Source organism: Helianthus annuus, chromosome 13 (genome assembly GCF_002127325.2).
Source record: "Helianthus annuus cultivar XRQ/B chromosome 13, HanXRQr2.0-SUNRISE, whole genome shotgun sequence".
NCBI lineage: Eukaryota > Viridiplantae > Streptophyta > Magnoliopsida > Asterales > Asteraceae > Helianthus > Helianthus annuus.
In genome coordinates, this window is record NC_035445.2 from 5,059,532 (window position 1) to 5,072,184 (window position 12,653).

Genomic DNA, 12,653 nt, shown 5'->3' on the forward strand with positions numbered 1-12,653 from the left:
ATAGAGAATGATAATGATCCATTCCTTTACCTCGTCCATTCCGTTGTCCATCCATTCTATTACGCCATACCAAACAGACCCTAAGAATGTAATCCCATATAACAAGGCATGCCCATTGGTAGTCAGGAGGGTGCAAAGCACCCGACGCCGAGCACAGGACCGGGACAAAGGACGTCAATAACACATTTATTTTGAACGAACAATGACTTAGCCGAAGTTGACTTTTATGAAACAACCACCCATGTATGTTAACTCTCGCCTACCTAGGTTTGTTCACCTACAAAATGATAGCTAGGTGAGAAAAAATATTAGGATGTAAAATTACAACTTGAAGATATGAACGATTACACTTACAGAAATAAACGGAGGGGGTAGAATGAAAATTAAAAAATGGGCAAAAACTGTAAATTTTTGTTGGGTGACCTAATTATAAAAGCCTACTATCGTTGTTATTCTTTTGTGAGGTTTTATTCTGCCGGCAGACAATTAGCTAGATGGCCGCAGTATCGTCGTTGTTTGATGAAATCTAGCCCACTGATATCGCAAAATCATCTGTGAGTGGTATCGTCCGTCATCAGTTTTTGCCTTTCGATTTTTTCATGACTGAGAATTGATCTCATTGTGCAGGGTGTTGAAGAAACATCGTTGACTGCTTATAGGATTTCGGAGGACGATCTCATCTCAGGTAACTTCGTCTTAAATCTGTTGCAAATTTAGCACTTTTCTATGAAAATTTTGAGCGGATTTTGTGGATCGATCTACGTTTTCTTTGATTTGAGTTTTTTTTTTTTTCATGTGAATTGCGTATCTTAGACCTAGCGATAATTTTTTTAAACACAGTTAAGTTTGTATATAATAGAATCTAAAATTAAAAGTCATTGTTAGGGATTGATTGAGTCAACAAGATGTCAAAATATTTATACTGAATCTGGTTTGGTATCTCTGTATAATATTTTGGTAGAATCAATCATGATTTATAATTGCCCTCTATTTTGCATATCAGTCTTATGGAGTTGCTGGAAGGTGTTGATCGTCAATTCAAAAAACTTTGGTGGCTTCTTAAGAGATCTATGATGGATTGTTTGAAAATTTACACTCTTTTGTGAAAAGATATATGGCAGGTAACGAAACTGAGTCATGCCATTATATGTGAACGATCAGAGCTTTGAGACAAAAGTCAATAATAAACAAAGTACTGTAGTCAAACTAGCTTTACACTCATCGGTCACATTAGAAAGCAATTGAGACAAAAGCTCTTGCAGCCTCCACCCTCTGAAAATCTTTTTTCCAGGAAGAGACTTTTTGATTCTTTTTTTGGATACATTGACCAGTTTTGGTGTTCACCGCTTCTATAGAACTTCCCATAGTAATACCATATAACATTTGGCATATCTTTATCCCCCATGAACTTGTTCACAACGCGAAGATTCTTGCCAAATATATATAAACCAATAATAAAACTATCATGTTCAATCGCGCTCCAACATTCTTCACTTGATGAACACGGAACTGAAACCAAACCATTGTTTGTTTCACAACCTACATTACAAAACTCACCCTTTCTCACCCTTTCTCCCCATTTCCCACCAAACCCTTCACCTTTCTCACGGATTCTCCCCCAAATCGGTTCATTCTCATCAATTTCACCAAATTCTCCTATAAATCGGTAAGTAATGTTTGTTTTAAGTTGAATTTCTTCTTTATTTTGTAACATATTTTGTTAATTTCTTGATTTTTTTTTGTATATATGTGTGTATGCTAGATAAATCCGCCCACCCACCACATCTTCGATCAAGACGAAGTCACTTCGAGTTGAAATGAAGCCACAGATCAAGACGACGGACACGAAGACAATGGCGGTGATGATAACATGATGTAGTTTTACACGTTTTATGCAATGTTATGATGTTAATATGTGAATTAAATGAATAACTTTTAAGTAGGTTTAGGATGTTTATATAATTATTATGTTTATGTAGTTTGTTTGTGAGTTGAGAAGAAAAAACTGGAAATTGGCAGGTTTTGTGTATCGTTGAAAACCGGAAATTATTTTAAATGCAAAAAAAAAAAAAGTAAAAGATAAAAAAGGACTTTTAGCGGAGATTTTGTGGCTACTAAGTATCAGAGTCTTTACCGACGTAGGTCTATTGTGACGACGTGTCGTCGCAAATGGTTGTACACCTTTAGCGACGATAAGAATTTTTAGCGGCAACAAATGGATCAATACTGACGACCTTAAAAGTATTAGTGGCGAGGATTAGTACCTTTAGCTTTAGCGGCGACTATTGCCTCTTTTCTTGTAGTGTAGTGACATAATAATGGCGGCTCTCCAGAATCACAGAAACATTGATTTGAGTAGTTCCACAAATGGATTGGGTTGGGAAGGATTGTCAACTTCCTGTAGCTAATGAAATCCTTTTGGGATTCATCCAAATTTTCATAATTAGTAACTCAAAACCCTATGTGGTTTACACCTTGCTACAAATCCTATTCATCGAATGCACCATTGCACCGTTGGGGATAAAGTAATCTTCACAACTAGTTGTATATTTGATTGAAAAGGAATGTGTGATTTAGTTTTCTAAAGAGAATGAGGATCAAAGACGATATCACTATACATATGATATTGGAGTTGTTTAAGGAATCATTTTTCGAAAGAATCCCATAAATTTTTTATATGGGCCACAAGAGTAATATTGGTTGCAAAGATTTGAGAATCAAATTAGTCGAGATGCATATCTGGTTCCACACTGATCGATTTATGATGGCATAATCTTTAATTGAATATACACTTATGCAATAAAACTAATAAAATCTACCTTTTATAAGATTCTGATTGTTCTACTTTCTATGGATTCAAATGGGAGGATTTGTTGGCATAAATTCAAATCATACGTTTTATTTATGATAATCTAGCATGTATTTGACATATATTTATTACAATGTCCATCACTCCTTTTGTATCTTGTTCTTTTAAGGGAGTTAACAGCTTAAATCTTGCATGTAATATTGGGGGGGGGGGGGTGGATAGTGCACGGTCCTCCCAACCACCGGAGTGATCCCACTCCGGGAGCCGCAAACCGACCAAGCTAGCTTGGCGGTCAATTCCCCTTGCCGAGTTCTTATCCTTGGCGACATATGCCACTCCCAAGACTAGAACCCGGTACCTCTACCTCTGAGAAGAGGTGGGCTACCCCGGTTGGTTTGCATGTAATATTCCACAAGGCAAGACATGAAAATTGAAAGCAAAATCATTAAGAACGTAGAAAGTTAACATAAATCACCAAAACAGATTTGATGGGATGGACTAAGATAGTTATTCGAAATAACTTGTTTGGATATTACTATCTTCACTGCGTTTGAAAATGTTAGACTCTGGCGGTGATGATAACATGATGTAGTTTTACACGTTTTATGCAATGTTGTTAATGCACTTTAGGTGATAAGTGCATGACTCCCATGTTACCAATGAAAGTTTGAAGATCTCAAGTTCAATGAAGACCATGCACTGATCAAGGGGGAGTTTGTTAATGCACTTTTGGTGATAAGTGCAAGTCTTCCAATTTATTAGGGTCTTTATTGTACATATGCTCAAAATTAGTCCCAAGATGTTCCTAGGGACAATTTGTCCAAGTTTTGGGAGGATTTCCTTAGTCAGAGTTTTGTGTATAGGACTAAGGTCAGAGTTTTGTATGTGTAGCTTTTGTCTGAGTTTTGTCTAGGCAAAAAGGTCTGAGCTTTGTGCTATATGTTTTGTCCGGGCTTTCTAGTTAGTCTTGAAAGTCCGGGTTTCACCTTGTATATATAACTTTATATGGAATAGACAAGGCAACGATTTCTGTGTGAATTTCTGTGCCCTAATCATTGTCTTTTGTCTGGCGGCTGCTTTGTGTGAGTGACGTCATTCATCTTCATCAAGAATACTCAGTGTATTCTTGATTTCTCTCTCAAATCCTTGCATTCTAGTGTTTCATCTGCAGTGGTTGATCATCAGGTGGATTCCGCACACCTGTTGGTTGCTTTAGCTGAGTGAGATCTTGGATTAGGAGGCCTTACAAGTGGTATCCGAGCAGTGTGCTCATACTACAGTAGGTGTTTCTTAGTTTGAAGGTTTTGGTGAGAAAAGTTCATAATTTGATTGGGTTTAGTGAGATTTTAGTGAGTTTTTGTGTTTTATTCATGATTCTTCCTTCATCTCTAGTGATTTGATGATGGATTTTGAGTAGTTTAGTGAGTTTTTAGTGTTTTCTTCATCTGGGTTTTACAGGGGTTTTTGTTCTTGTTCATACAGAGCTTTGAAGGTGAAAAAGATTCTGAGTTTTGATCTTTGGAAGCTTGGTCCGTGGTTTATACTTTGTGTTTGTGTCTTCGGGTATTGTTGAACCAGTGTGTAGTCACATTGGGGAGATACTCCGAAGATTGGTTTCTTCTGAGTTTTGAGACTTGTCTGAGTTTTCAAATTCAGTCTGAGCTTTTGTCCTTCTCTGAGTTTTCCTTTTAAAGTTGTTAGAGTCTGAGTTTTCACTTTAGTCTTGTCCGAATTTTCCCTTTTAGGTTAAGTTTAGTCCGAGTTTTTTAGCCCCTTGTTAGGTCCGAACTTTATTATATATTCTAGTCCGAGTTCTTTAACATATTTTAGTCTTAGTTTCCTTTTCTTGATAGATATAAAGAGTCCGACTTTTTTAATATAGTTCCTTTAGTCCGAGATTTTTCTTATAGATATTAAGGTCTGAGTTTCCATTAGTTTGGCCCGAGTTTCTTGAGTCTTTTATATAAAGAGTCCGATCTTTTGATATAGATATTTAGTCCGACTTTTATTATATATTTTTAGTCCGAGTTTCTTATTATTCTAGGTCCGAATTTTTTTTTATTATTTTGTAGTTATAGTGTCCGAGTTTAATACTCTGAGTCTTTGGTCCGAGTTTAGTAGAGAGTGTTCCATAGTGAGTCCGAATTTTTATAGAGTCCGAGTTTTTTGGATTAGTCCGAGTTTTAAGTCTTAGATTAGTCCGAGTTCTTTTAATATTCATAGAGTCCGAGTTTGATTTAGTACATTAAAGTCCGATTTTCATTTTTTTATATTATAGTCCGAGTTTTTAATTTTGGTGTCCGATTTTTTTTTTGTTTTAAGAGTAAGTCCGAATTTTAAGGGTGTCTGAGTTTAAAGTTCTAACAGTGCAGTCCGAGCTTTGTTTGTGTTTTATTTCAGGTTCTCTGATCCGGGTTTCACACTCTGATTAAAGCTTAGACATTTCACTTTGAACTTGGAAAAAGTCTTCTGTGACACAGTTTTTGCTTGGAAGTTCTCTGTTGTTTTTCTGAAATGGCAAACAACAATCTCACTGCAATGGTACAAAACCTCAAGCACAATGCTGAGGTAGGAAGTAGCGACAAACCTCCGTTGTTGATAAACGAGCTTGATTTTCCTGAGTGGAAGGAGCGTTTTGAAAGATATGTGCGAGCAAAAGACATCAAAATCTGGTTGTGTATCATTAAAGGATGTGGAGCTACTCCAGTACGTACGTTGACGATTGATACGTATCTGGCTCTCACGGACGATCAGAAGAAATTTTATGACTGTGAAGAGAAAGCTATGTCAATGATAACGATGGCAATGACACAATCTATACTTCATACGTTCCGTAAGAGAAATAGCTCAAAGGAATTATGGGATAGTATGATCCAGCGATATGAAGGAAATGAAATGTACAAGAAACGACGTCTCGAACGTTTGAAGACTCAATTCGTTGTGTTCAAGGCTTTGAAGAATGAATCATTTGATGACACAGTGAATCGATTTTATCATCTGCTGAGCGAACTTGATAGAAGTCAAGAGGGTATCTACACTGAATTCGAGAAGGTTGAGAAGTTTCTGAATTGTCTTTCGAGAGAGTGGAATATGTACACCGCTTTGATCAGAGAGGGTGTTCTCTACGAAGAGCTTTCATTGGAAGAAGCTGTTCAGAAACTGAGGGGTTACGCTTGGAATATGGAAGATCAAGCATCTGATTTTGAGAAGATCCAAGATCCTCAGTTGTATAAAGCTTCGAAACCAACGGATAAGGGTAGTAATGGTGGAGTCGGTGTTGCTTTGTATTCGGAGAATGAAGGTCCTGCAAGTGAACACGCCTTCATAAGCAACAATGACAGTTCAGGTGGAACAACCAATACGAATCAAGGGATGTACTCCTCTAGTGGAGCTCAGAAATCTCAAGGAACAAGCCTGAACATTCCTAAGATAGATGCAAGCTGTTTAAAGATGATTGAAGAAAACATGAGTCTGTTGGCATCCTTCATGACTGCCTACGAGAACTTCTGTCTTGGAAAGCTTGTTGAACCATCAAGTCTCGATGAGGACTTTGATCAGATAGATCAAGATGAAATGGAAGAACTTGATCTACAACTCAATATGGCACTGTTAGTCCGAAGAGCGAAGAAGTTTCTGTTGAAGACGGGTAGGAAGTTCATAGGAGGTCAGACAAAGACTCGAATGGGAGTCGACATGTCCAAAGTAAAATGTTACAACTGTGGTATTTACGGGCATTTCGCACGTGATTGTCGAAAGCCGAAAATGGAAAGATCTGACAACAATTCCCGAGGAAATAATTCAAGACCTCACAACAATTCATCAGCTGGTACCTCTAACTCAAGTGCTCGTTCAAGTGGGTCTGAAAATCTTACACCTTCGACAAACAATGCTATGGTGGCTCAACCTCTACAGAGTGTGACTGAGCCTTATGATTGGGGTTGTGCCTTGGAAGACATTTCGGGAGCTATTGTGTCACAAGCATTTATAGCTGAAATTGTGAACGAAGAAGTGTGTGAAGAAGTTGTCGAAGAGACTAGCATTGAGGAGCTTGCAGTTGTAGCTGAGGTTATTGTGGAAGAATTGGATTCGGGGAATTTTGCTGAGAATGAAAATCCATCGATTGAAGAGTCTGTTGAGAAGTCTGGCAAGACAGAAGATGGAGAAAAGGGAGAACGCTTTGAATTCAACATCTCCACAGCCGAAATGCAGCAATTTGCGGATGCAGAAGCTAAAAGGTTGGAAGAAAACTCCATAGAAAACGAGGCTTGTGCATTCATGGCTGGCATTGAGGTAAAATCATCTTCTGTAGATAAGCGATGTGCTAGATGTGTTGAGTTTGTGACTAAGATTGATAGATATGCACTTCATAACACAAACTTAATTGCAGATTTAGAAAAATCCAGAGAACTCATTGCTGTTTTGTCTAATTCGGATAAAGAACACCGAATTAAGATAAAAGCACTGAAAATGATATCTCTGAATTTGAGAGACTTGTGGCTGTGGGTAATCTTAGAAATCAGGAATTAAAATCTGAACTAGAAATGAATCAAAATTGTGTTTTGGAAAAGAACAAAATCATTTTGGAAAAAGATAATCTGATTTTAGATTTGCAACGAAAGATTGAAAAATTCAGGGATTCATCCGAAGTGATGAATTTCTGTATTAATAGCCAACGTCTCAAAGAATCTGAGGAAGAAATGTTCGGTGTTGGTTATAATAAGGTGCCTCCACCGGTAAACCATAATTATACATCAATGCCAAGCATCGATCCTGAATTGGCAAACTTTGTGCCAACGACCTCTGACAGTTGAACCACAAAGTGAGTTAGAATCTGAGCCAGATGAAGTTACAGACTCAGATCAGTCGAAGAAGAGTGGAATTTCAAAGAAAAATGAGGTGAACCTTGAAAACATTGAAAATTTGATAAGCAACAAGATTTTGGAAATTTTCAATCAAGTTCAAAATGAAAAATCAAAACCAAAGTCACGTGGGAAAAATAAAAAGGCTTTGAAAAATGTCCCTAAAACTGAGTTTGTTAAAGGGGAGGATTTTATCAAAGAAGAAGTAAAAACTGAAACAGGTTCCAACTCTCAGTTTGTGAACTAAATTTTGAAAAATCCCACCAATGCCTCTTCATCTTCGACCGATCATGAGGAACGTCCGAAGAACGCTGCGAAAATTCGCAAATGCTACAAGTGTCGTGGGAAAGGACACTTAGCAGCAGACTGTCCAGATGACAGGGGTAAATCACTTGTTGATCCTGATCAAAAGAAACCTTTTGTTGACAAACCACAAAATGAATCAGTTAATGTTGAAAAGAAAAATGGTAAAAATCAAAAGGTTGAGAAAAACAAAGTGATTAAACAAGAAGTAAAACCAGTTGTTAAACCAAATGTTAAATCACAACAAAATCAGGATCAAGAGGAGAAACCCGCTGTTATTAACCGTGGGGACAGATCAGAAAATGTGCCTCAAAGACATGATACTCGTGAGAAAACCCCTCACAGACGACAAAATCATGTCACCTTTCAAGGAGTTGAGAATGACAAACGTTCTGGAGGTTCGAACAACAACTATGCTAGACCTCATGCACAGAACAGATTCGTGAATGATCGAAATGCGTCACCCCCCCCCCCCCCCCCGATTTCCAAATCAAAGACCGCATTCGGATAATCATCCACGATCATTCTCAAGACACGAAGATGCTCCTAGATTTGGTAGGAATTTTGAGGCACCCAGGAATCAAAATTACAATTACCAAAACTATGGAAGCCGAGGGTATGGAAACTCTGGTTATACCAACAGATCGTCAACTCCGTACAATCCACGATTTGCGGGGACTCATTCCAACAATTTCTGAAATGGAAATGGTGGACACAGAGGCGATGATGGTTATTTCAAAGAGTTTTCTTATGTTGACGAATCAGGACGACCCAAGACCATCATGGCTTGGGTCCCACACTCTAACTAAATTTTTGTTGGGGAGTGTAGGAGCAGCTGAAGAGGGCTATCTATATTTGGTATATAGATAGTGGCTGTTCCAGACACATGACAGGAAATAAAGAATTATTGAACAATTTTAAACAATTTCGTGGTGGATATGTGAATTTTGCCGGTGAAAAGGGTGGTTACATCACCGGTGAAGGCTCTGTGTCAAATGGAAAAATCACGCTGCATAAAGTGAACTACGTTGAAGAACTGAAGCATAACTTGATGTCGGTTTCTCAAATCTGCGATAACAAGTACACAATGTTGTTCACTGATAAAGCTTGCTTCGTTTTGCGTCCGGGATTTGTTGTTCCTGAAGATTGGATCGTCATGAGGGCTCCAAGGGTGAATAACACATATGTCATGGACATGCGCCCGTTGGTTAACTCGTCTGCTCCAGTGACTTGTCTACTTTCAAAGGCGACTGAAGATCAATCGTATCTCTGGCATAGGAGAATGGGCCACGTGCATCTGCGAAAAATGAACCACTTAGTGAAAAACAACTTAGTGTTGGGGGTTCCTTTACGTACTTTCAATATGCACAATAAATGTGAATCATGTGAAAAAGGAAAAATCAAACGAAAGCCTCATAAACCGAAAACAGTTAACTCAATCCAAAAACCACTTGAATTGCTTCACATGGATCTTTTCGGCCCGATCCATGTTGCTAGCATTGGTGGAATGTCTTATTGCTTAGTTGTCACTGACGATTTCTCACGTTACTCATGGGTATTTTTCTTAAAAACAAAGGATCAAACCGCTGGTATTTTAAGAGACTTATTCAAACAACTTGAGAAAAATTATTCACTTCCTATTAAGAAAATCCGAAGTGACAACAGCGCTGAGTTTAAAAATCAGTATATGGATGAGTTATGTCGGGAAATGGGAATAATTCATCAGTTCAGCGCTCCATATGTTCCTCAACAGAACGGAGTTGCAGAACGGAAGAATCGTACCCTGATTGAGGCAGCCCGCACTATGCTTTCTGAATCAAAATTGCCAATTTTCTTCTGGGCCGTGGCGGTGAACACTGCATGTTATGTGTTAAATCATGTGCTTACTGTCAAAAGAGAAGATAAAACTTGTTATGAATTGCTTGAAAACAGGAAACCGAACTTATCCAGTTTTCAACCTTTTGGGATTAAGTGTGTTATCAAACGCACCAAAGATACTCCGAAAATGGGGGAAGTTGGTGAAATTGGGTTCTTTTTGGGTTATGCCAATGGAACTCCAAACAAACGCGTTTATAACATCAAGAAGCGAACAGTGGAGATCGTGTTTGATATAACTCCTTTGAGTTTCGATCCTCCACCGTCCGAATTCGGTCCCAAAAGCGGTTATGATTATGATAAATTATTTGATTCGTTTGATCTTCCTGATGTTTCAGAAGAAGATTCGGAGGTTGTATACACACATCTTGTGAACAAAGATGAAGTGGATGCGAGCTGGAGAGCAAGTATTCCTACAAATGTGTCTTCGAATCTTCCAGTCGCTGATTCTTCGACCGTAAATGATGCTGTTGCTGAGCAGATCCCCAATGCAGCTGCTCAAACTACAAGTGGAGATCTATACGTTGACTTTTCAGCATATCCAAATGTTGATGCGTCTTCTGGTAATGGTGGAGCTTCTAGTAGTAATGCAAATGCTGAGGGGGAGATTCAATCGAATTTGGGAAACAATCTTCAAGCTCCGGCAATCCCTGTTCCAAGAACAAATATTCATCATCCTGTTGATAATATTATTGGGAATCCAAATGCGGGAGTGCAAACGCGAAGGAGTATTTCAGAGATGCAATGTCTGTTCTCTGCTATCAAGAAAAAAGAAATCTACAATCTTAGCCTGCACGAATGTTTTATCTCTCAGATAGAGCCGAAGAACTATCAAATGGCTCTGAAGGATAATTCTTGGTGTGAGGCGATGCAAGAAGAGTTAGCTCAGTTCGACAAGTTAAAGGTGTGGAATTTGGTCAATCTTCCAAAGGGCCAACATGCAATCAACACGAAATGGGTTTTCAAGTGCAAGAAAGACGATAAGGGTGTCGTTGTCAGAAACAAAGCACGGTTGGTTGTTCAAGGCTTCAATCAGGAGGAAGGGATTGATTATACCGAAGTTTATGCACCGGTGGCAAGACTGGAAGCTATTCGTTTGTTTCTATCCTTTGCTGCACATATGCGTATCAAAGTCTATCAGTTGGATGTGGAAAGCGCCTTCCTTTACGGGAAACTGCATGAAACTGTGTATGTGTCCCAACCACCGGGTTTCGAAGCTCCAGGGTTAGACAACAAGGTCTATTTGTTGGATAAGGCTCTCTATGGTCTCCATCAGGCTCCTCGAGCATGGTACGAGACGTTATCAAAGCATCTTTTGGAGCATGGGTTCTCGCGTGGTGCGATTGACTCCACACTGTTCATTTTGAAGAAAGGGGGAGATTTTCTGATTGTGCAAATTTACGTTGATGACATAATTTTTGGTTCTTCAAATGAAGAATTGTCTCGTGAGTTTGAGGCGGTGATGAAGTCAAAATTTGAAATGAGCGCGATGGGGGAGTTATCATTCTTTTTAGGTCTTCAAGTGAGTAAAGAAAAAACCGGGACGTACGTGCATCAGACAAAGTATGTCCACGAGATTCTCAAAAGATTTGGATTGGAAGATAGCTTACCCTATGACACGCCTCTACCGACAAATCTCAAGCTTTCACCCGATGATGAGAAAGATCCTGAAGTGGATCCGACTCTATATCGAGCAATGATAGGTTCATTGATGTATCTTACTGCTTCACGACCAGATATTATGTTCTCTGTTTGTTTGTGTGCTAGGTACCAATCAACTCCGAAGGAGTCGCACTTGAAAGCTGTCAAGCGTATTTTCAGATATCTGAAAGGGACGCCTAAGCTTGGATTGTGGTATCCAGCTGAAGGTGGTCTGGATTTGATGGCGTATGCTGACGCAGATTTCGGAGGGTGCCGGATGAACAGAAAGTCAACCTCTGGCGGCGCACAACTTCTTGGGAATCGTCTTGTCTCTTGGCAATGCAAAAAGCAAGTTGCCGTTTCTCTATCCACGTGCGAGGCTGAGTACATTGCTGCTTCAAGCTGTTGTGCTCAGGTTTTGTGGATTCAGCAGCAAATGAGGGACTACGGTTTGAATTTTACTCGAACTCCTATCCTTGTCGATAACAACTCTGCCATTTCCATAACAAATAATCCAGTTAATCACTCACGCACTAAGCACATAGATGTTAGGCATCATTTTATTCGCGACTGTGCTGAGAAGGGTTTAATAGAAGTGGTTAGGGTAGACACCTTGGATAATCTTGCCGACCTGTTTACGAAAACATTCGATCGGGCTAGATTTGAAAATCTGGTCCGAATGATAGGCATGATCAACCCAGAGTAAAATGCTTTCAAAACTCGCATAGAAACTTTATTTTATCTTTTCTGTATAGTTCTTACCGCTTTCGAAAAATTGAAAAACTCCAAAAATATTTTACTTAGTTGTAGGATAAAATTTCAGAAAAATACAAAAACATTGAAAAACTCAAAATGAAGTCGTGTTGAGATATAAGGGAAATGATAGTACATCGGTTAGTCGTATCTTGTGCAGGACTATGGTTATATGCATAAAATTAACCGTTAACTGTGACAGCTTCATTATACGTTGCTTCGGTAGGTTTTACGCGTAAATAAGAACCTGTCTTTGGTATATAAACATAATGAACTGCGTAACTTGTGTGGCGCATCTCTCGGATATATGGTCTTGGTAGCGTAATTTCGTTTGATAGATTGCCGAGGTTCTGAGATACGTGGTCTTTATGCTGTTTATCATCTGGGTATCATGGTTGTTTCTTTTACCAGAA

General features: G+C 38.8%; 1 long non-coding RNA gene across 1 annotated transcript; it reads left to right on the forward strand.

The window, feature by feature from the left end:
- The first annotated feature begins 461 nt into the window (after positions 1-461).
- On the forward strand, positions 462-2,072 carry LOC110897359. Its single transcript, XR_002568584.2, has 4 exons — positions 462-554; positions 628-685; positions 1,004-1,666; positions 1,763-2,072. It is a non-coding gene; the product is annotated as an uncharacterized LOC110897359 (long non-coding RNA).
- Positions 2,073-12,653: the final 10,581 nt, after the last annotated feature.